The sequence below is a fragment of the Oncorhynchus keta genome, chromosome 16 (genome assembly GCF_023373465.1).
Source record: "Oncorhynchus keta strain PuntledgeMale-10-30-2019 chromosome 16, Oket_V2, whole genome shotgun sequence".
Classification (NCBI taxonomy): Eukaryota; Metazoa; Chordata; class Actinopteri; order Salmoniformes; family Salmonidae; genus Oncorhynchus; species Oncorhynchus keta.
The window spans coordinates 20,352,245-20,379,750 of NC_068436.1; the positions used below are offsets into that span (position 1 = coordinate 20,352,245).

Sequence of the window (27,506 nt, forward strand, 5' to 3'; positions counted from 1 at the left end):
CACTATGTAACCCTTAACCTATAACACTGTGTAACCCTAACCTACAACACTATAAACCCTTAACCTATTACACTGTGTAACCCTTAACCTACAACACTATGTAACCCTTAACCTATTACACTGTGTAACCCTAAACCTATAACACTATGTAACCCTTAACCTATAACACTGTGTAACCCTAAACCTATAACACTGTGTAACCCTAAACCTACAACACTGTGTAACCCTTAACCTATTACACTGTGTAACCCTAAGCCTATAACACTGTGTAACCCTAAACCTACAACACTATGTAACCCTTAACCTATAACACTATGTAACCCTTAACCTATTACACTGTGTAACCCTAAACCTACAACACTATGTAACCCTTAACCTACAACACTATGTAACCCTAACCTATTACACTGTAACCTATTAACACTGTGTAACCCTAAACCTATAACACTATGTAACCCTTAACCTAAACACTATGTAACCCTAACCTATAACACTGTGTAACCCTAAACCTACAACACTGTGTAACCCTAACCTATAACCTATAACCCTAAACCTATTACACTGTGTAACCCTAAACCTATAACACTGTGTAACCCTAAACCTATAACACTGTGTAACCCTAAACCTAAACACTATGTAACCCTAAACCTATAACACTGTGTAACCCTAATCCTATAACACTGTGTAACCCTAAACACTATTAACCCTAAACCTATAACACTATGTAACCCCTAAACCTATAACACTATGTAACCCTCCTAAACCTATAACACTGTGTAACCCTAAACCTATTACACTATGTAACCCTAAACCTATAACACTATGTAACCCTAAACCTATAACACTGTGTAACCCCAAACCTACAACACCGTGTAACCCCAAACCTATAACACTGTCTAACGCTAATCCTATAACACTGTGTAACCCTAAACCTATAACACTGTGTAACCCTAATCCTATAACACTGTGTAACCCCAAACCTATAACACTGTCTAACGCTAATCCTATAACACTGTGTAACCCTAATCCTATAACACTGTGTAACCCTAATCCTATAACACTGTGTAACCCTAATCCTATAACACTATGTAACCCTAATCCTATAACACTGTGTAACCCTAATCCTATAACACTGTGTAACCCTAATCCTATAACACTGTGTAACCCCAAACCTATAACACTGTGTAACCCTAAACCTATAACACTATGTAACCCTAAACCTATAACACTATGTAACCCTAAACCTATAACACTATGTAACCCTAATCCTATAACACTGTGTAACCCTAATTGTATAACACTGTGTAACCCCAAACCTATAACACTGTCTAACGCTAATCCTATAACACTGTGTAACCCTAATCCTATAACACTGTGTAACCCTAAACCTACAACACCGTGTAACCCTAATCCTATAACACTGTGTAACCCCAAACCTATAACACTGTCTAACGCTAATCCTATAACACTGTGTAACCCTAAACCTATAACACTGTGTAACCCTAATCCTATAACACTGTGTAACCCCAAACCTATAACACTGTCTAACGCTAATCCTATAACACTGTGTAACCCTAATCCTATAACACTGTGTAACCCCAAACCTATAACACTGTGTAACCCCAAACCTATAACAATGTGTAACCCTAATCCTATAACACTATGTAACCCTAATCCTATTTAACAGAAAAAGTATGTTTGTAAATGTGCTAACAGGAAGAACATTAAGGTTATACTCATGTCAAAGGCGACAACATTTTCATTGTAATCCAACAGAACATGAGGTCTGGATTGTTCTGGTGGGGAAGACTGGAGTTGGAAAGAGTGCAGCAGGAACCACCATCCTGGGGAGGAAAGATTTTGAAACAAATGCATCTCGTGACTGTTACATCAGAATGACAGAAGGAGAGGTGGTGTCACATGAGGTGTCGCTGGATGTATATGTATAGAGGAGGTACAACCTCCTCCTGGATTTACTCAGAAATGTAAAGGGAGATATCATGTCTTCATCAATGAAGATCAGAATCCCTCTCAGGTCACTGAGCTGCTGTAGAAGATAAACAAGATGGTCATGATGAATGGAGGAAGATACTACAGCAGTGAGATGTTCCAGGAGGCTGAGAGAGAGAATGAAGAAGATGAGGAGAGGATCCTGAGAGAGAGATTGAAGAGAGGATCCTGAGAGAGAGAATGAAGAAGATGAGGAGAGGATCCTGAGAGAGAGATTGAAGAGAGGAAGAGAGGATCCTGAGAGAGAGAATGAAGAAGATGAGGAGAGGATCCTGAGAGAGAGATTGAAGAGAGGAAGAGAGGATCCTGAGAGAGAATGAAGAAGATGAGGAGAGGATCCTGAGAGAGAGATTGAAGAGAGGAAGAGAGGATCCTGAGAGAGAGATGGAAGAGAGGATCCTGAGCGAGAGATTGAAGAGAGGAAGAGAGGATCCTGAGAGAGAGAGATTGAAGAGAGGAAGAGAGGATCCTGAGAGAGAGAGATTGAAGAGAGGAAGAGAGGATCCTGAGAGAGAGATGGAAGAGAGGATCCTGAGCGAGAGATTGAAGAGAGGAAGAGAGGATCCTGAGAGAGAGATTGAAGAGAGGATCCCGAGAGAGAGATGGAAGAGAGGATCCTGAGAGAGAGATTGAGGAGAGGATCCAGAGAGAGAGATGGAAGAGAGGATCCTGAGAGAGAGATTGAAGAGAGGAGAGAGGATCCTGAGAGAGATGGAAGAGAGGATCCTGAGAGAGAGATTGAGGAGAGGATCCTGAGAGAGAGATGGAAGAGAGGATCCTGAGAGAGAGATTGAAGAGAGGATCCTGAGAGAGATGGAAGAGAGGATCCTGAGAGAGATGGAAGAGAGGATCCTGAGAGAGAGATGGAAGAGAGGATCCTGAGAGAGATGGAAGAGAGGATCCCGAGAGAGAGATTGAGGAGAGGATCCTGAGAGAGAGATGGAAGAGAGGATCCTGAGAGAGATGGAAGAGAGGATCCTGAGAGAGAGATTGAGGAGAGGATCCTGAGAGAGAGATGGAAGAGAGGATCCTGAGAGAGAGATTGAAGAGAGGAAGAGATGATCCTGAGAGAGAGATGGAAGAGAGGATCCTGAGAGAGAGATTGAAGAGAGGAAGAGAGGATCCTGAGAGAGAGATTGAAGAGAGGAAGAGAGGATCCTGAGAGAGAGAGATTGAAGAGAGGAAGAGAGGATCCTGACAAAGAGATTGAAGAGAGGAAGAGAGGATCCTGAGAGAGAGAGATTGAAGAGAGGAAGAGAGGATCCTGAGAGAGAGAGATTGAAGAGAGGAAGAGAGGATCCTGAGAAAGAGATTGAAGAGAGGAAGAGAGGATCCTGAGAGAGAGATTGAAGAGAGGATCCTGAGAGAAAGATGGAAGAGAGGATCCTGAGAAAGAGATTGAAGAGAGGAAGAGAGGATCCTGAGAGAGAGATTGAAGAGAGGATCCTGAGAGAGAGATTGAAGAGAGGAGAGAGGATCCTGAGAGAGAGATTGAAGAGAGGAGAGAGGATCCTGAGAGAGAGATGGAAGAGAGGATCCTGACAGAGAGATTGAAGAGAGGAGAGAGGATCCTGAGAGAGAGATGGAAGAGAGGATCCTGAGAGAGAGATTGAAGAGAGGAAGAGAGGATCCTGAGAGAGAGAGATTGAAGAGAGGAAGAGAGGATCCTGAGAGAGAGATTGAAGAGAGGAAGAGAGGATCCTGAGAGAGAGAGATTGAAGAGAGGATCCTGAGAGAAAGATGGAAGAGAGGAAGAGAGGATCCTGAGAGAGAGAGATTGAAGAGAGGAAGAGAGGATCCTGAGAAAGAGATTGAAGAGAGGAAGAGAGGATCCTGAGAGAGAGAGATTGAAGAGAGGAAGAGAGGATCCTGAGAGAGAGAGATTGAAGAGAGGAAGAGAGGATCCTGAGAAAGAGATTGAAGAGAGGAAGAGAGGATCCTGAGAGAGAGATTGAAGAGAGGATCCTGAGAGAAAGATGGAAGAGAGGATCCTGAGAAAGAGATTGAAGAGAGGAAGAGAGGATCCTGAGAGAGAGATTGAAGAGAGGATCCTGAGGGAGAGATTGAAGAGAGGAGAGAGGATCCTGAGAGAGAGATTGAAGAGAGGAGAGAGGATCCTGAGAGAGAGATGGAAGAGAGGATCCTGACAGAGAGATTGAAGAGAGGAGAGAGGATCCTGAGAGAGAGATGGAAGAGAGGATCCTGAGAGAGAGATTGAAGAGAGGAGAGAGGATCCTGAGAGAGAGATGGAAGAGAGGATCCTGAGAGAGGGGGGTGGAAACGTTTGAAAGAGCATCAAAGGGATATATTTGGTGTTGAAAGTTGTGACGGCAGTGGGGCAGTAGAGTGAACTACAGTGGAAGCTCTAGTAAATAGATTCAGTATACAATGAGAATCCTTAGTTAAAACCTCTGCAGGATCGGTGTCCCGCCCTCGGGACGCTTGAGCTAACGTGCGCTAATGTGATTAGCATGAGGTTGTAAGTAACAAGAACATTTCCCAGGACAGACATATCTAATATTGGCAGAAAGCTTAAATTCTTGTTAATCTAACTGCACTGTCCAATTTACAGTAGCTATTACAGTGAAAGAATACCATGCTATTGTTTGAGGAGAGTGCACAGTTTTGCACTTGAAAATGTATCAATAAACCAATAGGCAGATTTGTGCAGATCTGATACAACATTTTGAACAGTAATGCAATGGTTCATTGGATATCTCTAAAACTTTTCACATACACTGCTTCCATCTAGTGGCCAACATCTAAAGTGTGCTTGTTCTCCTAAGTAATATTATGTCCCTTTTCTTGCATTTAAAAGATGTGACAAAAAAACACATGTTTTTTCTTTGTATTATCTTCTACCAGATCTAATGTGTTATATTCTCCTACACGAATTTCACATTTCCACAAACTTCAAAGTGTTTCCTTTCAAATGGTATCAAGAATATGCATATCCTTGTTTCAGGTCCTAGGCAACAGGCAGTTAGATTTGGGAATGTCATTTTAGGTGAAAATTGAAGGGTCCGATCCTTAAGATGTTGCTGTACATTCTACAAGTTGTTTGACTTCATTATTTGATATCTATAGAGTGTACAAAACATGAACAATTACCTGCTCTTTCCATAGACTGACCAGGTAAATCCAGGTAAAAGCTATGATCGCTTATTGAAGTCACTTGTTAAATCCACTTCAATTAGTGTAAATGAAGGGGAGGAGACGGGTTAAAGAAGGATGTTTAAGCCTTGAGACAATTGAGACTTGGATTGTGTATGTGTTTCAGTCAGGGAGTGAATGGGCAAGACAAAATATTTAAGTGCCTTTGAACAGGGTATGGTAGTAAGTGTCAGGCACACCGGTTTGTGTCAACATGGGCCAGCTTCCCTGTGTAACGCTTTCAACACCTTGTAGAGTCCATGCCCCAACAAATTGATGCTTTTCTGAGGGCAAAAGGGGTCTGAAAATCAATATTAGGAAGGTATTCCTAAGGTTTTGTACACTGTGTATATCAGTCAATGTTCTGACCTTGCTTAGTGTCTCTGCCTTGCCTGTTCCTGTTACAGTGCAGTACAACAAGCCACTACACCAATGAGGTGTTTCAAGAGGCTGAGAGAGGGAAGTAGTAAACAAGGTGAATGCTGTGTACAATGAGAGTCTGTAACATTACCATTTGTCATTGTTTTGACTGGTTGGCTGGTTTGTTGCTGGGTTGCTGGTTGGTTGATTTATAGTTCAAGGACTATCTGGGGACATATTCTAATGATTTACACACATTAGATGAAGTATCATGTAAGTCGCTCTGGATAAGAGCGTCTGCTAAATGACTTAAATGTAAATGTAAATGTATCAACCAACCTCAACAAATTAATATTAATTCATGACAAATTCCTGTTCTTAAATAACTAAATGCCCTAATGTGTTCAATTGATTTGTGTCTATTGCTGTACCCCCCCCAATCGCAGCACCCCCACCACCACCATTCCCAAACTACTTCCTATGGTCTCTGTACCTCTGAAAGCGTCCCTTCACTCCTTTCATTTCCACTATCTTTGCTAAGGTCTCAGGACCCATCAGCTCTACAAAGTCCTCTGTCTCCACCTAGAGGAACAAAGGAGTGATTACAACTATCACAGGAATGACAAAAATATTATACAAATTTAATACTGTATAATGTTTTCTGATCTATGCTTGTTTGTGTCTTCACTGCATTTAATAACCACGAGCTGAAGACATATTCACACATGATCAAATAATTTTAATGGACAATTTTCTTTATAGAGTTTGCGGCGTATCAGATGTGTACTGTTATTTCCAGATGTTTTTACTTCATTTGACTCTCTATATATGACATCACAAATATTTCAGTATTAGAACTACATATTCGGCCTCTTAGAAAACGTAGACCTGTTTTTTTTTTAATGCGGGAGTTGTTGTGTAAGTTCTTTCCTGTTAGAAACTGAAAGTAAATTCGACCACTTTTCTCTCTTTCTGTGGCTTCAGCCCAGGGTTTTCGACTTGCAAGTCAGCAGGAGAAATGGTAGGTTCATGTTTTTATTATTAAAGTCAGGTGTAAGATTCTTTGGGAGTCGATTCTTATTCAACGAAAAATATTTAATACAGGCCCGATTTTTCAACTTCTTTCTAATAAACGGCAAGTAAATAAATCTAGTACCCCACTAGGCCCATTGGCATAATGGCGGAGTGCGCACAAGGAAGACCACGAAAAGTGTTCTCTTTTTACACAGCTACCAGACGCTGATATTTAAGCTTTTTAGCAGATATATTCATATATTTATCCTTAAATAAGAGTTGATTGTGAGGAAAGAAACAATAGACAATCGTGTGTATTGTATACATGTATTTCTTCCAAACTTTGATAGGCGGTCATAGGCCTAATTGGGTCCCATTAAATGTGTAGTCGTGTCCGAATATTTAGGCATTTTAGGTATGCGCAAATATAATGTTTTATATGTGAAATTTGTGAAATAGAGTATGCTTGAAATGCCAGCATGTTTCATTTCGGCTATAATTCGCTGCACACTTGAGGAAGGACGGAGGCCCAAATGGGGCGGCAGGGTAGCCTAGTCGTTAGAGCGTTGGACTAGTAACGGAAGGTTGCAAGTTCAAACCCCCGAGTTGACAAGGTACAAATCTGTCGTTCTGCCCCTGAACAGGCAGTTAACCTACTGTTCCTAGGCCGTCATTGAAAATAAGAATTTGTTCGTAACTGACTTGCCTAGTAAAATAAAGGTAAAAAAAGAAAGGTGCGTCTACTATGTTGATATTTGTTGCTTACTGCATACATTTGTTGTAAACAGTACGTTTCTAAATAGTATATAGTAAACATTATGTAGTTTTAGTAAGTAGTAGGCAATACACATTTCGGATACGGCCTATGACACCCATCCAACCCGGACAAAATGGATTCATAGAAACGCAATCACTTTGGTTTTGCGTTGGCCCATAGAGATAGAGAGCAGGGGCTGCACCATTGATGCTATCTCCTTTTAAAGTAGTACATATCATTATAATGTCTTTACAGGACTGCCTGATCCCTCCTGATGACCCGGCTGGACATGACTCCAACAGGGTCACCAGGAAGGTGGTGAATCTTCAATGTCGCTGCCCATGCTAACGCAGCCTTTTGGCCACTAGAGGCCTCTATCATTTTCAATGGTTAGGGCGTGGTGTCTATAAGGGATACAGTGTCAGAATTGACCAGGAGTGACTCTTTGTAGAAGGTTATGAGAAATTACAAAACAGGTTAGGATAATTAATGTAGTATGTTATGATAATTAGGTTACGGTTAGGAAAAGGCTCAGGGTTAACTAAGATTCTAAAAGACAAACAAGTTTGAAGTCAATTTGACATAAGATGTAATCCATCTAGCCATTTCCAGGATGGGGTTTCCTAAAAGATGATGACAGAAAAAGACAGAGAAATAACCTAATTATATAATAACTACAATTAAGAGGGCTAAACCTTTACTGGGTAACCTTGGCTATATTGCTGGGTTAAATATTTTATTTATAAATAATAATAAAAAATAAGCAATGCTATTGTTTAAACACTTTTTCTGCCTATAGTGCTTTTCACAATTGCATTCAGTGCAAAATGCTTTACAGAATATCATTATAATGTCTTACATCCCCAGCACAGCAGGCAACAGTAGTTCTACTCGGCTTTTGTGTTTAAAATGCTTTACAGAATATCATTATAATGTCTTACATCCCCAGCACAGCAGGGCAACCGTAGTTCTACTCGGCTTTTGTGTTTAAAATGCTTTACATAATATCATTATAATATCTTACATCCCCAGCACAGCAGGGCAACAGTAGTTCTACTCGGCTTTTGTGTTTAAAATGCTTTACAGAATATCATTATAATGTCTTACATCCCCAGCACAGCAGGGCAACAGTAGTTCTACTCGGCTTTTGTGTTTAAAATGCTTTACAGAATATCATTATAATGTCTTACATCCCCAGCACAGCAGGGCAACAGTAGTTCTACTCGGCTTTTGTGTTTAAAATGCTTTACAGAATATCATTATAATGTCTTACATCCCCAGCACAGCAGGGCAACAGTAGTTCTACTCGGCTTTTGTGTTTAAAATGCTTTACAGAATATCATTATAATGTCTTACATCCCCAGCACCGCAGGCAACAGTAGTTCTACTCGGCTTTTGTGTTTAAACGTGTTAATATAATGCTGTTTACTCTTCTTATCATCAGATTGATATGGGACCAGACCAGTCCTCTTCAGCATTGTGAGGCCTCCTCTCTGAGAGTTATAATGAGTTATCATCAGATTGATATGGGACCAGACCAGTCCTCTTCAGGATTGTGAGGCCTCCTCTCTGAGAGTTATAATGAGTTATCACCAGGGGGCTGAGGGTGGTGACATCCATAAAGAAAGACAGAAGGATGGGTCAACAAACAAGGATCTTCATGAGACCATGGACCCTGATATGAGGTGTGTGTGTGTGTGCTTGTTGAAAAGTTTAATATTATCATTTTGTAATAGATTAACATGGGCATTTTGACCAATAATTCCTCTCAAATATAATATATTCATCTGATTTCTATGAAAGATACTGAGTTACTGCATAGTAAGTTACATAGTAAACAGAACACTTTATTCCAGGGGAAACCTAGATCAGTTGCATAATTGAATACGTTCAACTGAAATGTGTCTTTCACATTTAACCCAACCTCTCTGAATCAGAGAGGTGTGGGGGGTTAATGCTTTAATCAACATCACGTCATTGGCGCCCGGGGAGCAGTTCACTGGGGTTAACTGCCTTGCTCAATTGCAGAACGGCAGATTTGTCCACCTTGCTGGCTCGGGATTCAAACCAACGCTCTTAACCGCTAGGCTACCTGCCGCCCCTATAATGACCCAAAGCATGATGGGATGTTTTAATTGCTTTAATTCTAATCAGAAATGACTGTGGACAAATCAAGGGCCAGTGGTAGATCAAATAGAATTGTATTTGTTACATGTGCCGAATACAACTGATATTTCCAAGAAATGCTTGCTTACGAGCCCTTCCCAAGGATACAGAGCTTTAAAATTGACAATACAAATAATTAAATGCTTTTATTAAAAATTATAATAAAATAAAACATTTAATAAAATAGTAACAATAGGAATCAAATAAAATACACAAGAATGGAGCTATATACAGGAAGTACCAAATGAATGTGGAGCTATATGTAGGAAGTGCCAGATAAATGTGGAGCTATATACAGGAAGTACCAGATGAATGTGGAGCTATATGTAGGAAGTGCCAGATAAATGTGGAGCTATATACAGGAAGTACCAGATAAATGTGGAGCTATATATAGGAAGTGCCAGATAAATGTGGAGCTATATACAGGAAGTGCCAGATAAATGTGGAGCTAGATACAGGAAGTGCCAGATAAATGTGGAGCTATATGTAGGAAGTGCCAGATAAATGTGGAGCTATATACAGGAAGTACCAGATAAATGTGGAGATATATGTAGGAAGTGCCAGATAAATGTGGAGCTATATACAGGAAGTGCCAGATAAATGTGGAGCTAGATACAGGAAGTACCAGATACATGTGGAGCTATATACAGGAAGTACCAGATACATGTGGAGCTATATACAGGAAGTACCAGATAAATGTGGAGCTATATACAGGAAGTACCAGATAAATGTGGAGCTATATACAGGAAGTACCAATACCACCAGATCAATGTGCAGAGATAAGAGGTATTTGAGGTAGATACTTTTAGTCATGTAGTGTATGTGGACACCAGCTCATCGAACATCTCATTCCAAAATTATGGACATTAATATGGAGTTGGTCCACCCTTTGCTGCTATAACAACCTCCAGTCTTCTGGGAAGGCTTTCCACTAGATGTTGGAACATTGCTGCGGGGACTTGCTTCCATTCAGCCACAAGAGCATTAGTGAGGTCAGGAACTGAGATTGGCGATTAGGCCTGGCTTGTAGTCAGCGTTCCAATTCATCCCAAAGGTGTCCAATGGGGTTGAGGTCAGGGCTTTGTGCAGGCCAGTCAAGTTCTTCCACACCAATCTTGACAAACCATTTCTGTATGGACCTCGTTTTGTGCACAGGGGGCATTGTCATGCTGAAACAGGAAAGGGCCTTCCCCAAATTGTTGCCACAAAGTTGGAAGCACAGAATCATCTAGAATGTCATTGTATACTCTAGGGTTAAGATTTCCCTTCAGTGGAACTTAGGGGCCTGAACCATGAAAAACAGACCCAGACCATTATTCCTCCTCCACCAAACTTTACAGTTGGCATTAGGCATTAGGGCAGGTAGCGTTCTCCTGGCATCCACCAAACCCAGATATGTCTGTCAGACTGCCAGATGGTGGAGCATGATTCATCACTCCAGAGAACCCGTTTCCACTGCTACAGAGTCCAATGGCGGCGAGCTTTACACCACTCCAGCCGACGCTTGGCATTGCGCATGGTGATTTTAGGCTTGTTTGCGGCTGCTCGGCCATGGAAACCCATTTCATGAAGCTCTGGAAGAAGAGTTGTTGTGCTGACATTTCTTCCAGGTGTAATTTGGAACTCAGTAGTTAGCGTTGCAAGCGAGGACCAACGATTTTTACATGCTACCCGCTTCAGCACTCGGCGGTCCCGTTCTGTGAGCTTGTTTGGCCTACTACTTTGCGGCTGAGCCATTGTTGCTCTAGACGTTTCCACTTCAAAATAACAGCACTTACAGTTGACCGGGGAAGCTCTAGCAGGGCAGAAATTTGACAAACTGACTTGTTGGTTTGTCCTATGACGGTGCCACGTTGAAAGAGCAGTCTCTTTCTTCTGGTTGTATATTTTAATGAAGAGTAACAAGTCAATGAATAGCCCTATTAGTTTCAAAGAGGGGACCTTACAGCAAAATGAAGGGAGAGATTCTATGTTCTACCTGGAAAAGTCAATAAGTTCCTATAATGATTGTTAATTCATGTAGTTGGCTAGAAGAAGAGAAGCTAAAATTCACATTATGGTGATTCACATCATTATTATGTTGAAGAGAGGAATATAATACATTATTGGAGATTTCGGTTGGTTTAGTATTTATTCTTGTTTTGTGTGTTTTGTGTGATGGTCTTGTACTACTAGGGGCCCTCCAGAGAGAGCAGAGTCTATTTCCTCTGGTTTTCTATCAGTGAAGAGTGACCAATCCATGGATTTCCCTCTTAATTTCAAAGGAGCAGACTCTCTACGAGACAAAGGGTGAGATTCTGATGTGCACCTAGTTGTAAATACAGGCCTATGTTGTAATAATGCTGACCTCGTAAAATAAAATGTCTGTGACTTAATGTAAAGCAAAAATATACATCATGATAATGGATAGTTATCAGATAGTTTTGGGCTCCGGGGAGATCTAGGACACTGCATCTCAGTGCTAGAGGCGTCACTACAGACACCCTGGTTCGATTCCAGACTGTATCAAACCGGCCGTGATTGGATGTCCCATATGGCGGCGCACAATTGGCATCGTCCGGCTTTGGCCGGTGTAAAAATAAGAATTTGTTCTTAACTGACTTGTTATGATCAGGTGTGTTATATATATGTGTTATATTATCAGGCCATTATGTGTTAAACTGAATGGGTCAGGTTCTTGTGATCAATGATAACTGTTATTTTCCAATTCCCAATCAGGCCAGGAGTGATGGTCTGTGATATCTGCTCTGAGGTCCAAGCTGTGAAGTTCTGTCAGACCTGCAGTGTGTCCTACTGTGAGACCCACATCAGACAGCACTATACAATAGCAGCACTGCAGAGACACACACTGGTGGATGTGACTGGAGACCTGGTGCAGAAACTCTGTCAACATGACTACAGTCCTCTGGATGTGTTCTGCAGGACAGACCAGATGCTGATCTGCAGTCAGTGTGCAGAGACAAACCACAAAGGACATGATATGATCTCCCAAGCTGGAAGACAGGTAGATCCTGGTTTGTTTTGATTCTCTTCATTGCCTGATGGATAAATACGTGTTTATGTGTCAAGAGAAAAAGAACATGTTTCAGAAAAATGATAGACTTTTTCTTTGGTTTTCACAGCCTAAGAGTTGTGATGGCGACCAACAGACAATCCTGGCCTCAGATGATGGTAGGTATGGAAACACAGAATAAACTGACCCAAACTATATTATTTCATTTAAATCTACATTTAAGAGGATACATTTACTAAGATATCAATTGTTGTCCCTTTACTGCTGGGATGAATAATACACTTTGTTTTTGTAATTTTATTGTCAATAAAGTCTGTTTATCTCTCTCATTATTCCTTCACCAGTGCTGCCCCCTCCTGGTGACTTCCAGGTCCTGTTGCTGACGTCAGACTCTGTGTCTCTGAGCTGGAGTTCTCCTCAGGGGGTTAAAAGACCACACAAGTTCAGGGTCACTTGGAAATGTGACGGGGAAACAAGCTCATCAAGAGTGAAAGGCGGGTATCATCTTAAGATAAGCAGACTCAACCCAGGTGAAAAGTACCAGTTCAACGTGGCTACAGAGGGAGAAGATGGAAGACAAAGCAGATGGGTCTCTGTATTCACAGGTAAAGAGTTTGGTTTTAGATATGTTTTACTGGCATACTTTGTTGTTTTTTATGGATCTTGTTTAAACATGGTTTTTGTTCCAGTGGTTCCACCCAGAGACTTAAAGGTAGACCATTTGAAATATACCTCCTTCACTCTCCACTGGACCAAGGCTGAAGGGATGGAGAAAGTTCCACAACGCTTCCTTATTTCCTACTGCAGCTCAGTAACAGACCTCCATGCAGAGAATACTGAAGACTGCCACACAACATTCTCAAACCTGCAACCTGGTACTGAGTACACTGTTAGTGTCTCTACTGTGCTGAACAATGGGGAACAGAGTGAACCAGTCTCTACAACCATCTTCACTAGTAAGAGATCTACCTCAACTTGTTACAGCCCATCATCTCTTTACCAGTAACTATAGAGATATATCTTTACCAGTAACTAGAGAGATATCTCTTTACCAGTAACTAGAGAGGTATCACTTTACCAGTAACTAGAGAGGTATCTCTTTGCCAGTAACTAGAGAGGTATCTCTTTACCAGTAAGTAGAGAGATATCTCTTTACCAGTAACTAGAGAGATATCTCTTTACCAGTAACTAGAGAGGTATATCTTTACCAGTAACTAGAGAGATATATCTTTACCAGTAACTAGAGTGATATCTCTTTACCAGTAACTAGAGTAACTAGAGAGGTATATCTTTACCAGTAACTAGAGAGATATCTCTTTACCAGTAACTAGAGAGGTATCTCTTTACCAGTAACTAGAGATATCTCTTTACCAGTAACTAGAGAGGTATCTCTTTACCAGTAACTAGAGAGATATCTCTTTACCAGTAACTAGAGAGGTATCTCTTTACCAGTAACTAGAGATATCTCTTTACCAGTAACTAGAGATATCTCTTTACCAGTAACTAGAGAGATATCTCTTTACCAGTAACTAGAGAGATATCTCTTTACCAGTAACTAGAGAGATATCTCTTTACCAGTAACTAGAGAGATATCTCTTTACCAGTAACTAGAGAGATATATCTTTACCAGTAACTAGAGTGATATCTCTTTACCAGTAACTAGAGAGATATCTTTACCAGTAACTAGAGAGATAACTAGAGAGGTATCTCTTTACCAGTAACTAGAGAGATATCTCTTTACCAGTAACTAGAGAGATATCTCTTTACCAGTAACTAGAGAGATATCTCTTTACCAGTAACTAGAGAGGTATCTCTTTACCAGTAACTAGAGAGATATCTCTTTACCAGTAACTAGAGAGGTATCTCTTTACCAGTAACTAGAGAGATATCTCTTTACCAGTAACTAGAGAGATATCTCTTTACCAGTAACTAGAGAGATATCTCTTTACCAGTAACTAGAGAGATATCTCTTTACCAGTAACTAGAGAGATATCTCTTTACCAGTAACTAGAGAGGTATCTCTTTACCAGTAACTAGAGAGGTATCTCTTTACCAGTAACTAGAGAGATATCTCTTTACCAGTAACTAGAGAGGTATCTCTTTACCAGTAACTAGAGAGATATCTCTTTACCAGTAGCTAGAACAGACATTTTGTTACATTACAAATCAACTTCTGTTGTGACTTCTATTTGTAATGTATTTCTTCCCAAATCAAAAGAAGTTACAGACATGTTTATTCCTGGACTTATTCTACTTTCTGTACTGTAGTATATTTCTGGAGTTAAACTGTAACATTAACAATAATGTAATTTCTCTTCGTACTTCCTGCTCCAGACCAGCTGACTGTTGACTCAGTGGACACCACATCAGCTGCTGTTAGCTGGAACCAGCCACCAGGATTGGACCAAACCCAACATCAGTACCAGATCTCCTACCGCTGTTCAGGGATAAAACCACACATCACTACCACATCTTCACCCAGCATCACTCTCTCTGACCTGCAAGGTGGTACTCAGTACTCTGTCACTGTCTGCACTGTGCTGGAAAATGGAAAGAAAAGTCAACTGGTGTCAACAACTTTGACTACAAGTAAGGAAGTACCCTACTTAATTTCATCAGCACTACAGTGTAAAACACTTGTTATTGTGGAGAGTATTTATAATCACAGCATTCTTTTCATTTATATTTAACTAATAAGGCATGAGAACCTGTGGATTATCATGTGAATAACTCCTGACTAAGGGCTGTTCTTAGGAGGGTGTTATTCATGATAATTGCCTGTTTCGAGGGTCTTATTGCTTTGATGAAACGGTTACCAACATATTAAAAAAATATTAACTACATGTTTTCATTAAAAATGTACTTTTAATGAGTAACTTAGTTTTATTTCATCCTTTCACCAGATAATATAGTCCAGGTAAAAGCCAGTTGTTAGTTTCCCTCGGTGCCTCTTCTTGTAAAGTGTTTACGAGCCCCTCAGGTGTCTGGTTCTCCTGCTGTTGACTTCTTTATCTTCTCGTGGTCCTGCTCACTGATGGCTGCATGGTGCGTTGCCTTGTCCTTCCCCTGTCGCTGCAGTTTCTTAACGATGCCCACGAAGATGTTGTTGGATGTTGAGTCTTTCATTAGACACCAGGAAAGGCTCAGAGGGGAGTTGTTATATAGCAGTTTAACTGGGTACAGAGACCCGTGTAGCTGCTCAGCCTGAACATTCCACCCGTAATATTCCTCACACTGCCATAAAACTCCCCTGAATAGTATTCAACCCTTCTTTTGTAGTTGTCTAAAGAGAAAGTTGTTCCCTTTGCATTTAGCCAGAACATGAAACATCTCAACCCAGTTTGTCTGCTTGACTGTGTTGGTTCATTACGGCTCTTTTCCAGGGAGTCCAGGGGGTTATATAGGATCACTATATTGGATCACTCCAACAGGGTATCCTTCTGCGCTGCAGAATACATTCATAGTAAAGATCTCAGATGAATCCCCTGTACCGGGTGGTGCTGAGACTGACCCCCTTAAATAGCTGCCGCCTCATTACTGCCTGTGAATCAGCGTAGAAACATAGCCACAGCTATTCAATAGCTTGGAGCAGCTAACTAGTCTTACCATCTGGGTGCTCTGCTGTCCCCCCACGTGGTTTGCCTCGTGCCATCTGGTCTGGTTTGGGTTTTGTACCTGTTTTAATGACTTTTAGTGACAGTGTACCAACCTGGGTAATGCACAGTTTGGTCTATCAGCATTGCAGCGCTGAGATTGTCTTACTTATCTGTGAGACTTGTCAGTCCAACGGTACCCTCCCAGGTATAGCATTCGGGTTCGGGGACAGTGCCTACCCCACCAGATCGAGAGACTGTGTATGTTTCTCTCTGGTGGATTTGCAGCTCTCCCCTGAGAATGAGCTAGGTGAGCGAGGCGCACCATATTTCATCTCTCACAGGGAGCAGCAATCTTGCCTAGACTCTTGTGTGTTCCATGGTGAACGAGCTATGCAATGTAGCTAGTTTAACGACAGATGAAGATTACAGGACTATGCACAGGTATAAACACACTTTCCCTTAATTAAGTCTAGCCAACCTGAACCCCCACGTATATAGCAAGAAATAAGCACTAAACGTGTGTGAGGTAGAACGTCACGGATAGTGTATAAGACTAAAGCTGATACTGTAGGTCTTATTATATACTATCATACAGTAGTGTGCAGTGTTTCCTATTGACAGAGTGTTATTACACTGTCGGCTTCATTTTCCACTATTTCCAATGGAAACTCACATCTCAGTTCTATTATAGTCCCTGTGCCCAAGAACACCAAGGTAACCTGCCTGAATAACTACCGACCCGCAGCACTCACATCTGTAGCCAGGAAGTGCTTTGAAAGGCGGGTCATGGCTCACATAAACACCATTATCCCAGAAACCCTAGACCCACTCCAATTTGCATACCGCCCCAACAGATCCACAGATGACAAAAGGAACACGTATGTGAGAATGCTGTTCATTGACTACAGCTCAGCATTCAACAGCACAGCGCTCTGAAAGCTTATCACTAAGCTAAGGATCCTGGGACTAAACACCTACCTCTGCATCTGGATCCTGGACCTCCTGAAGGGCCGCCCCCAGGTGGTAAGTGTAGGCAACAGCACATATGCTACGCTGATCCTCAAGACGGGGTCCCCTCAGGGGTACATGCTCAGTCCCATCCTTTGCTCCCTGTTCACTCAAGAATGCGCGGCCAAGCACGACTCCAACACCATCATTAAGTTTGCTGACGACACAACGGTGGCCGAAGACACATCATGCCACGTGTTACCATTACAGGCTGGTGGTGGTGGTGTGATGGTGAGGGCTGTGTTTTTAGTCCGGGCTCTGGCTGGGCCACTCAAGGACATTCCGAGACTTGTCCCGAAGCCTTTCTTGCATTGTTTTAGGTTTATCAAAATGTGGAAAAAGTCAAGGGGTCTGAATACTTTCCGAAGGCACTTTACAGAGTGTATTGCCATTAGAGGAACGTTTGAATGCCACAGGATATCTGGACACCATTGTCGATCAGGTTCATCCCTTCATGGCAGCAGTGTATCCATCTGCTAATGGATTTGTTCAGCAGGATAATGCCCCATGTCACAAGGCTAGGATTGTGATGTCACAAGGCTAGGATTGTGATGTCACAAGGCTAGGATTGTGATGTCACAAGGCTAGGATTGTGATGTCACAAGGCTAGGATTGTGATGTCACAAGGCTAGGATTGTCCAGGAATGTTTCCACGAACATGACAGTGAATTCAGCTTACTACAGTGGCCTGCCCAGTCACCAGATCTCAATCCACTGAGATTAACAGGGCCCAACACCATGTAGAGATGGAATGAACTATTCAGAGTAGAGATCCACTACCAGCCAACTTGACACAACCGTGGGAAGCATTGGAGTCAGCCTGGGCCAGCATTGCTCTGGAACTCTTTCTACACCTAATAGAGTCTGTCACCCAATAAATTGAGGCTGTTCTGAGGGAAAAGGGGGTGCAACTCAATATTAGGAAGGTGTTCTTAATGTTTTGTACAATCAGTGTAAACAGCAACACCATGTAGATGTTATAACCATATATTGCTACCACTGTATCATCAAAGGAATTATCTAAGTGAGTTTCAGAGGACTCAGATTTCATACTTGAGCAAAAGTAAAGATACTTAATAGAAAATGACTCAAGTAAAAGTGAACGTCACCCTGTAAAATACTACTTGAGTAAAAGTCTAGAAGTATCTGGTTTTAAATGTACTTGAGTACTTTTTCCACCACTGTACTTGTCATACTTGAGTAAAAGTGCAAGTGAATACTATACATCAAATTACTTATATTAAGCAAACCAGGCGTCACGATTTTATTTTTATTTTCTTACGGCCAATCAGGGGCACACTCCAACGCTCAGACATCATTTACAAACACAGTATTTGTGTTTAGTGAGTCCGCCACTGCCAGTATATGAATGCTTTCGGTTTCTAGCAAGTTATCTGTATAATTAACCTTGTTTCTTAGGCTACATATGTTAATATGGCTATTTTTAGGACCTTTCTGAGTTGCTTGATAGTTTTTTATTGCTTTACTGGGAGAAGACATCAATGTATTTATAAAGCCCTTTTTACATCAGCCAATATCACAAAGTGCTGTACAGAAACCCAGCCTAAAACCCCAAACAGCGAACAATGCAGGTGTAGAAGCATGGTGGCTAGGAAAAACTCCATAGAAAGGAACCAGGCTCTGAGGGGTGGCCAGTCCTCTTCTGGCTGTGCCGGGTGGAGTACATGGCCATTAAGACCAGATCTTTCTCCAAGATGTTCATAGATGACCAGCAGGGTCAAATAATAATCACAGTGGTTGTAGAGGGTGCAACAGGTAAGTACATCAGGAGTAAATGTCACTTGGCATTTAGATGTTGAAATAGCAGGTATGGTAGAGAGAGTTGAAAACAGCAGGTCTGGGACTCGGTGGCACGTTCAGTGAACAGGTCAGTGTTCCATAGCCGCAGGCAGAAGAGTTGAAACTGGTGCAGCAGCACGACCAGGTGGACTGGGGACAGCAAGGAGTCATCAGGACAGGTAGTCCATAGGCATGGTCCCAGAGCTCAGGTCCTCTGGGAGGGGACGGAGGATGGGAGAGAATTAGAAATAGCATACTTAAATTCACACAGGACACTGGATAATAACACCAGATATAACAAACTGACCCTGGCCCCCGGCACATAGACTACTGCAGCATAGATCCTAGACGCTGAGACGGGGGGTCGGGAGACACTGTGTACCCGGCAGGATATAACCCCATCTTCTTTGCCAAAGCACATCCCCAACACAACCAGAGGGATATCAACAGACCACCAACCTACTACCCCTATAAGTCAGGTTCATAGGCACATGATTACTGCTGACAGTAGCTGTAGGATAAAAATAAGTTACTTACATTATGATTGACAACACCCCTGGGAAAATGTATATTTACAGCAGCATTATGACAGCTCAGCGACACAATGGTAGGGGTTATCTGAGCAGGGCTTGGGTCACTAATAAGTCATTGTCTCAACACGTTCTTGAATTACGAGGACAGGGCCCAGGCACTAAGATGATTCTGATGAACTCTGTCATTCCTGTAGAGCATCTTCTGTTTCCAAAAGGTGTCGAAGTTACCTATAAAAGTTATGCCAACAGGTCTACAGTAGTCTTTTAGCCAGATGTGTAATGCCAGTCCAGATGTGTAATGCCAGTCCAGATGTGTAATGCCAGTCCAGATGTGTAATGCCAGTCCAGATGTGTAATGCCAGTCCAGATGTGTAATGCCAGTCCAGATGTGTAATGCTGAATCTTCTGCTGTTGCTGCTGAGCAAATACACAGGGCCTGAAATAACCGGCCGCTTTTTGGAGTCTTTCAGAGTTAGAATCAGTTCTTTAAAATCCAGTTTCAGCAGTTCTGAGCTGCTCTCCTGTCATTTTACCCCAAATGGACTACAGAGCGTCAGTCCCCGGCAGCTATTGTAGAACTGTAGGAAGCAGCCCAAATCCTATCTGGTGCTTGTGCACTTTGATTTACGGCCTAGTAACAGTGTCTGCTCAGATAAGATCTGTAGCCAGGTCTGAGAGAAGGACATACATCTGAAGCCTTCTATTTCTCTCTGCCATGTATATATTCCTGCTGTGTGACGTGTTTGCATGATATATTATAGCAGCCATTGTTAGAACAGCATGCCATATGTTACTTTACTTTACGACAATTGCAGCTGTGTGTGTGGTGGAGACAAAGTGTATAGTGATGGTCCTCAACATCATGTTCTAACCAGACATCACTGTAGTCAGCAGAACCTATGGCATCAGTTAATAGCTGGGGAGGGTATTCACAGCCAACCGCTCAGACCAAATCAATTGTTATTTGTCACATGCGCCGTATATCGTGAAATGCTTAATTACAAGCCCTTAACCAACAATGCAGTTTTAAGAAAATACAGTTAAAATATTTTTAAAATATATATATATTTACAATTTTTTTTTTTTTTTAAATCACAAAAAGTAACACACTAAAATAACAATGAGACTATATACAGGGGGCACCGGTACCGAGTCGATGTGCGGGGGTGCATATTAGTAGAGGTAATTTGTGAGTAGCTGCAGTGTAAAAACAAAGGTGGGGGATGGGGGGGTCAATGCAACTAGTCCTGGTGGCCATTTGATTAATTGTTCAGCAGTCTTATGGCTTGGGGGTAGAAGCTGTTAAGGAGCTTTTAGGACCTACACATGGCGCTCCGGTACCTCTTGTCGTGCGGTAGAAGCAAGAACGGTCTATAACCTGGGTGACTGGAGTCTTTGACACATTTTTGGCCTTCCTCTGACACCACCTGGTATATAGGTCCTGGATGGCAGGAATCTTGGCCCCAGTGATATACTGGGCTGTACGCATTACCCTCTGTAGCGCCTTAGAGTCAGGTGCAGAGCAATTGCCATACCAGGCGGTCATGCAACTGGTCAGGATGCTCTCGATGGTGCAGGTGTAGAACGTTTTAAGGATCTGGGGACCCATGGCAAATATTTTCAGCTCCGGCTAGCCATTTTTTCATGATCCTAGGTCTCCGGATTTAGTGACCAATAGATGCACCACTGGGTGGATTAGCTGAGGCAGGATGAGCTGTCATCTTGATATAGAAGGATACTCTACCTATGTAACATAGCAACTGGACCTCGGGGCTGACATCACCATGATCATAAAGCTGTACTGCAGGAAGTCATGTAGCTCCACAATCTCAGAATCAGTCAAATGTAACATCGTAGAGCAGAGGATCATGGGCCCTGATCTTGAGGGACTACATGAGAAGCAGTATCAGCGTTGCTGCAGAATTGAGTGGCCCAGAGCCCAGAGCCCATAACCCAGAGCCCATAACCCAGAGCCCATAACCCAGAGCCCTTAACCCAGAGCCCATAACCCAGAGCCCATAACCCAGAGCTAGCGGTCAGCGTTGACGAAGGAACCAGAACCGTGATGAGTTCCAGTATATTTTCATTGGCTGCTAGCATCAATGTTGAACAGATGCTCAGTATGCAGGTAGCATAACATGAGAGGACAAAGCAGTGTTGGTTCTAGTGATGATGACTGATGTTCTATGATAATTATTTTATCTAGGAGTGTATGAGAGTACGGTTAACATGCAAGTGTCCATAATGCAAACAGAACATAAGAGATCATGCATAAAGGGAAGGAACATTTAGTGTATTTCAGATTGAAGAACCCATAAAAGTTATCATATGGACCACCTCTATGTTGCCTTAACTTGGACTCAAAGTTGTGCTACTGAGAGAGTAGAGATACTCTTTGACGTGCATGTTGTCCTCTTTTCTGTAGGCCATGAGATTAGCAGAGAGATGGATCCTGAGCAGACTAGACAATGAACTGAATCCCTTCTGTAGGCCATGAGATTAGCAGAGAGATGGATCCTGAGCAGACTAGACAATGAACTGAATCCCTTCTGTAGGCCATGAGATTAGCAGAAAGATGGATCCTGAGCAGACTAGACAATGAACTGAATCCCCTCTGTAGGCCATGAGATTAGCAGAGAGATGGATCCTGAGCAGACTAGACAATGAACTGAATCCCCTCTGTAGGCCATGAGATTAGCAGAAAGATGGATCCTGAGCAGACTAGACAATGAACTGAATCCCCTCTGTAGGCCATGAGATTAGCAGAGAGATGGATCCTGAGCAGACTAGACAATGAACTGAATCCCTTCTGTAGGCCATGAGATTAGCAGAAAGATGGATCCTGAGCAGACTAGACAATGAACTGAATCCCCTCTGTAGGCCATGAGATTAGCAGAGAGATGGATCCTGAGCAGACTAGACAATGAACTGAATCCCTTCTGTAGGCCATGAGATTAGCAGAAAGATGGATCCTGAGCAGACTAGACAATGAACTGAATCCCCTCTGTAGGCCATGAGATTAGCAGAGAGATGGATCCTGAGCAGACTAGACAATGAACTGAATCCCTTCTGTAGGCCATGAGATTAGCAGAGAGATGGATCCTGAGCAGACTAGACAATGAACTGAATCCCCTCTGTAGGCCATGAGATTAGCAGAGAGATGGATCCTGAGCAGACTAGACAATGAACTGAATCCCTTCTGTAGGCCATGAGATTAGCAGAGAGATGGATCCTGAGCAGACTAGACAATGAATTGAATCCCTTCTGTAGGCCATGAGATTAGCAGAGAGATGGATCCTGAGCAGACTAGACAATGAACTGAATCCCTTCTGTAGGCCATGAGATTAGCAGAGAGATGGATCCTGAGCAGACTAGACAATGAACTGAATCCCTTCTGTAGGCCATGAGATTAGCAGAGAGATGGATCCTGAGCAGACTAGACAATGAACTGAATCCCTTCTGTAGGCCATGAGATTAGCAGAGAGATGGATCCTGAGCAGACTAGACAATGAACTGAATCCCCTCTGTAGGCCATGATAAAGAAACGCTGCACTAAGCTGATGGACATTTGTCATGGAAAAGAATACATGGTAATATAACAGAAGACATCGTACAGAGAGCAGACAGAATGCTGCAGCTCAGCCATGACATACCATCACATAACATAACATACAGTACACTAACAAAACTCCCAGAACTGCAACTAAACTGTAGCTATATATAACCACCTGTACTATCTAATCCTTGATTCATAAAACCAAAATCGCTACTGTCATTAACGTGGTTCCTCAATTATTTCACATAATATTTTGATGAGTATTTGGTTTCCAGATGTTCAGTTACATCGGGACACTTTTCATCATCAGCTGATCCAGGAAGTCATTTTCTGACAATATTGCATGTGACGCAACAACAGCCCAAAGTGAAGGGAAAACAGTGTTTTCAAGGAATGTCCAGAATATTTTGGTGTCTCATTCGACCAACCACTGGCCTTGTGGTTAGTGTACGCCCTGTGATTGGTAGGTTGGGAGTTTGATCCTTGGCCGAGTCATACCAAACAGTGTAAAACGGGGACTAAATGAGTCTCTGCTTGGCACTCAGCATAAAGGAGATATATTGAGGGTAAGGCCTTGCAATAGACTAGCGTCCTGACCAGGGCGTGTACACTACTTGTACATCAAGCTGCCTCACGCTACAGAAACAGGACATGTTATTGTACCTTTATTCCATACTGTAATGTATAGAGATACTGATATAGTTCTAGAAACAGGACATGTTGTAATGTATATAGATACTGATATAGATCTAGAAACAGGACATGTTGTAATGTATATAGATACTGATATAGATCTAGAAACAGGACATGTTGTAATGTTTAGAGATACTGATATAGTTCTAGAAACTGGACATGTTCTAATGTATAGAGATACTGATAGAGATCTAGAAACAGGACATGTTATTATACCTTTATTCCATGCTGTAATGTATAGAGATACTGATATAGTTCTAGAAACAGGACATGTTGTAATGTATGGAGATACTGATATAGATCTAGAAACAGGACATGTAATGTATGGAGATACTGATATAGATCTAGAAACAGGACATGTTGTAATGTATGGAGATACTGATATAGATCTAGAAACAGGACATGTTGTAATGTATGGAGATACTGATATAGATCTAGAAACAGGACATGTAATGTATGGAGATACTGATATAGATCTAGAAACAGGACATGTTGTAATGTATAGAGATACTGATATAGATCTAGAAACAGAAAACCTTTATTCCATGCTGTAATGTATAGAGATACTGATATAGTTCTAGAAACAGGACATGTTGTAATGTATGGAGATACTGATATAGATCTAGAAACAGGACATGTAATGTATGGAGATACTGATATAGATCTAGAAACAGGACATGTTGTAATGTATGGAGATACTGATATAGATCTAGAAACAGGACATGTTATTATACCTTTATTCCATGCTGTAATGTATATAGATACTGATATAGTTCTAGAAACAGGACATGCTGTAATGTATAGAGATACTGATATAGTTCTAGAAACAGGACATTATATTGTACCTTTATTCCATGCTGTAATGTATAGAGATACTGATATAGTTCTAGAAACAGGACATGTTATTATACCTTTATTCCATGCTGTAATGTATAGAGATACTGATATAGTTCTAGAAACAGGACATGTTGTAATGTATAGAGATACTGATATAGATCTAGAAACAGGACATTTTATTATACCTTTATTCCATACTGTAATGTATAGAGATACTGATATAGTTCTAGAAACAGGACATGTTGTAATGTATAGAGATACTGATATAGATCTAGAAACCGGACATGTTCTAATGTATAGAGATACTGATATAGATCTAGAAACAGGACATGTTATTATACCTTTATTCCATGTTGTAATGTATAGAGATACTGATATAGTTCTAGAAACAGGACATGTTCTAATGGATAGAGATACTGATATAGATCTAGAAACAGGACATGTTATTATACCTTTATTCCATGTTGTAATGTATAGAGATACTGATATAGATCTAGAAACAGGACATGCTGTAATGTATAGAGATACTGATATAGATCTAGAAACAGGACATGTTATTATACCTTTATTCCATACTGTAATGTATAGAGATACTGATATAGTTCTAGAAACAGGACATGTTGTAATGTATAGAGATACTGATATAGTTCTAGAAACAGGACATGTTGTAATGTATAGAGATACTGATATAGTTCTAGAAACAGGACCTGTTATTATACCTTTATTCCATACTGTAATGTATAGAGATGCTGATATAGATCTAGAAACAGGACATGTTGTAATCTATAGAGATACTGATATAGTTCTAGAAACAGGATATGCTGTAATGTATAGAGATACTGATATAGATCTAGAAACAGGACGTGTTGTAATGTATAGAGATACTGATATAGTTCTAGAAACAGGACATGTTGTAATGTATAGAGATACTGATATAGATCTAGAAACAGGACATGTTATTATACCTTTATTCCATACTGTAATGTATAGAGATACTGATATAGTTCTAGAAACAGGACATATTGTAATGTATAGAGATACTGATATAGTTCTAGAAACAGGACATGTTGTAATGTATAGAGATACTGATATAGATCTAGAAACAGGACATGTTGTAATGTATAGAGATACTGATATAGATCTAGAAACAGGACATGTTGTAATGTATAGAGATACTGATATAGTTCTAGAAACAGGACATGTTGTAATGTATAGAGATACTGATATAGTTCTAGAAACAGGACATGTTATTATACCTTTATTCCATACTGTAATGTATAGAGATACTGATATAGATCTAGAAACAGGACATGTTGTAATGTATAGAGATACTGATATAGATCTAGAAACAGGACATGTTGTAATGTATAGAGATACTGATATAGATCTAGAAACAGGACATGTTGTAATGTATAGAGATACTGATATGGATCTAGAAACAGGACATGTTGTAATGTATAGAGATACTGATATAGTTCTAGAAACAGGACATGCTGTAATGTATAGAGATACTGATAGAGTTCTAGAAACATGACATGTTATTATACCTTTATTCCATACTGTAATGTATAGAGATACTGATATAGTTCTAGAAACAGGACATGTTGTAATGTATAGAGATACTTATATAGATCTAGAAACAGGACATGTTCTAATGTATAGAGATACTGATATAGATCTAGAAACAGGACATTATATTGTACCTTTATTCCATGCTGTAATGTATAGAGATACTGATATAGTTCTAGAAACAGGACATGTTATTATACCTTTATTCCATGCTGTAATGTATAGAGATACTGATATAGTTCTAGAAACAGGACATGTTGTAATGTATAGAGATACTGATATAGATCTAGAAACAGGACATTTTATTATACCTTTATTCCATACTGTAATGTATAGAGATACTGATATAGTTCTAGAAACAGGACATGTTGTAATGTATAGAGATACTGATATAGATCTAGAAACCGGACATGTTCTAATGTATAGAGATACTGATATAGATCTAGAAACAGGACATGTTATTATACCTTTATTCCATGTTGTAATGTATAGAGATACTGATATAGTTCTAGAAACAGGACATGTTCTAATGGATAGAGATACTGATATAGATCTAGAAACAGGACATGTTATTATACCTTTATTCCATGTTGTAATGTATAGAGATACTGATATAGATCTAGAAACAGGACATGCTGTAATGTATAGAGATACTGATATAGATCTAGAAACAGGACATGTTGTAATGTATAGAGATACTGATATAGTTCTAGAAACAGGACATGTTGTAATGTATAGAGATACTGATATAGTTCTAGAAACAGGACATGTTCTAATGGATAGAGATACTGATATAGATCTAGAAACAGGACATGTTATTATACCTTTATTCCATGTTGTAATGTATAGAGATACTGATATAGATCTAGAAACAGGACATGCTGTAATGTATAGAGATACTGATATAGATCTAGAAACAGGACATGTTGTAATGTATAGAGATACTGATATAGTTCTAGAAACAGGACATGTTGTAATGTATAGAGATACTGATATAGTTCTAGAAACAGGACATGTTGTAATGTATAGAGATACTGATATAGATCTAGAAACAGGACATTTTATTATACCTTTATTCCATACTGTAATGTATAGAGATACTGATATAGTTCTAGAAACAGGACATGTTGTAATGTATAGAGATACTGATATAGTTCTAGAAACAGGACATGTTCTAATGGATAGAGATACTGATATAGATCTAGAAACAGGACATGTTATTATACCTTTATTCCATGTTGTAATGTATAGAGATACTGATATAGATCTAGAAACAGGACATGCTGTAATGTATAGAGATACTGATATAGATCTAGAAACAGGACATGTTGTAATGTATAGAGATACTGATATAGTTCTAGAAACAGGACATGTTGTAATGTATAGAGATACTGATATAGTTCTAGAAACAGGACATGTTGTAATGTATAGAGATACTGAT

The 27,506-nt window shown here is 40.6% G+C and overlaps 1 protein-coding gene across 15 annotated transcripts in view; it reads left to right on the forward strand.

Moving 5' to 3' along the window:
* LOC118379156 (interferon-induced very large GTPase 1-like) overlaps nt 1–27,506 on the forward strand; it is a 77,405-nt gene that overhangs the window by 24,819 nt on the left and 25,080 nt on the right. The gene's annotated exons all lie outside the window — the stretch shown is intronic.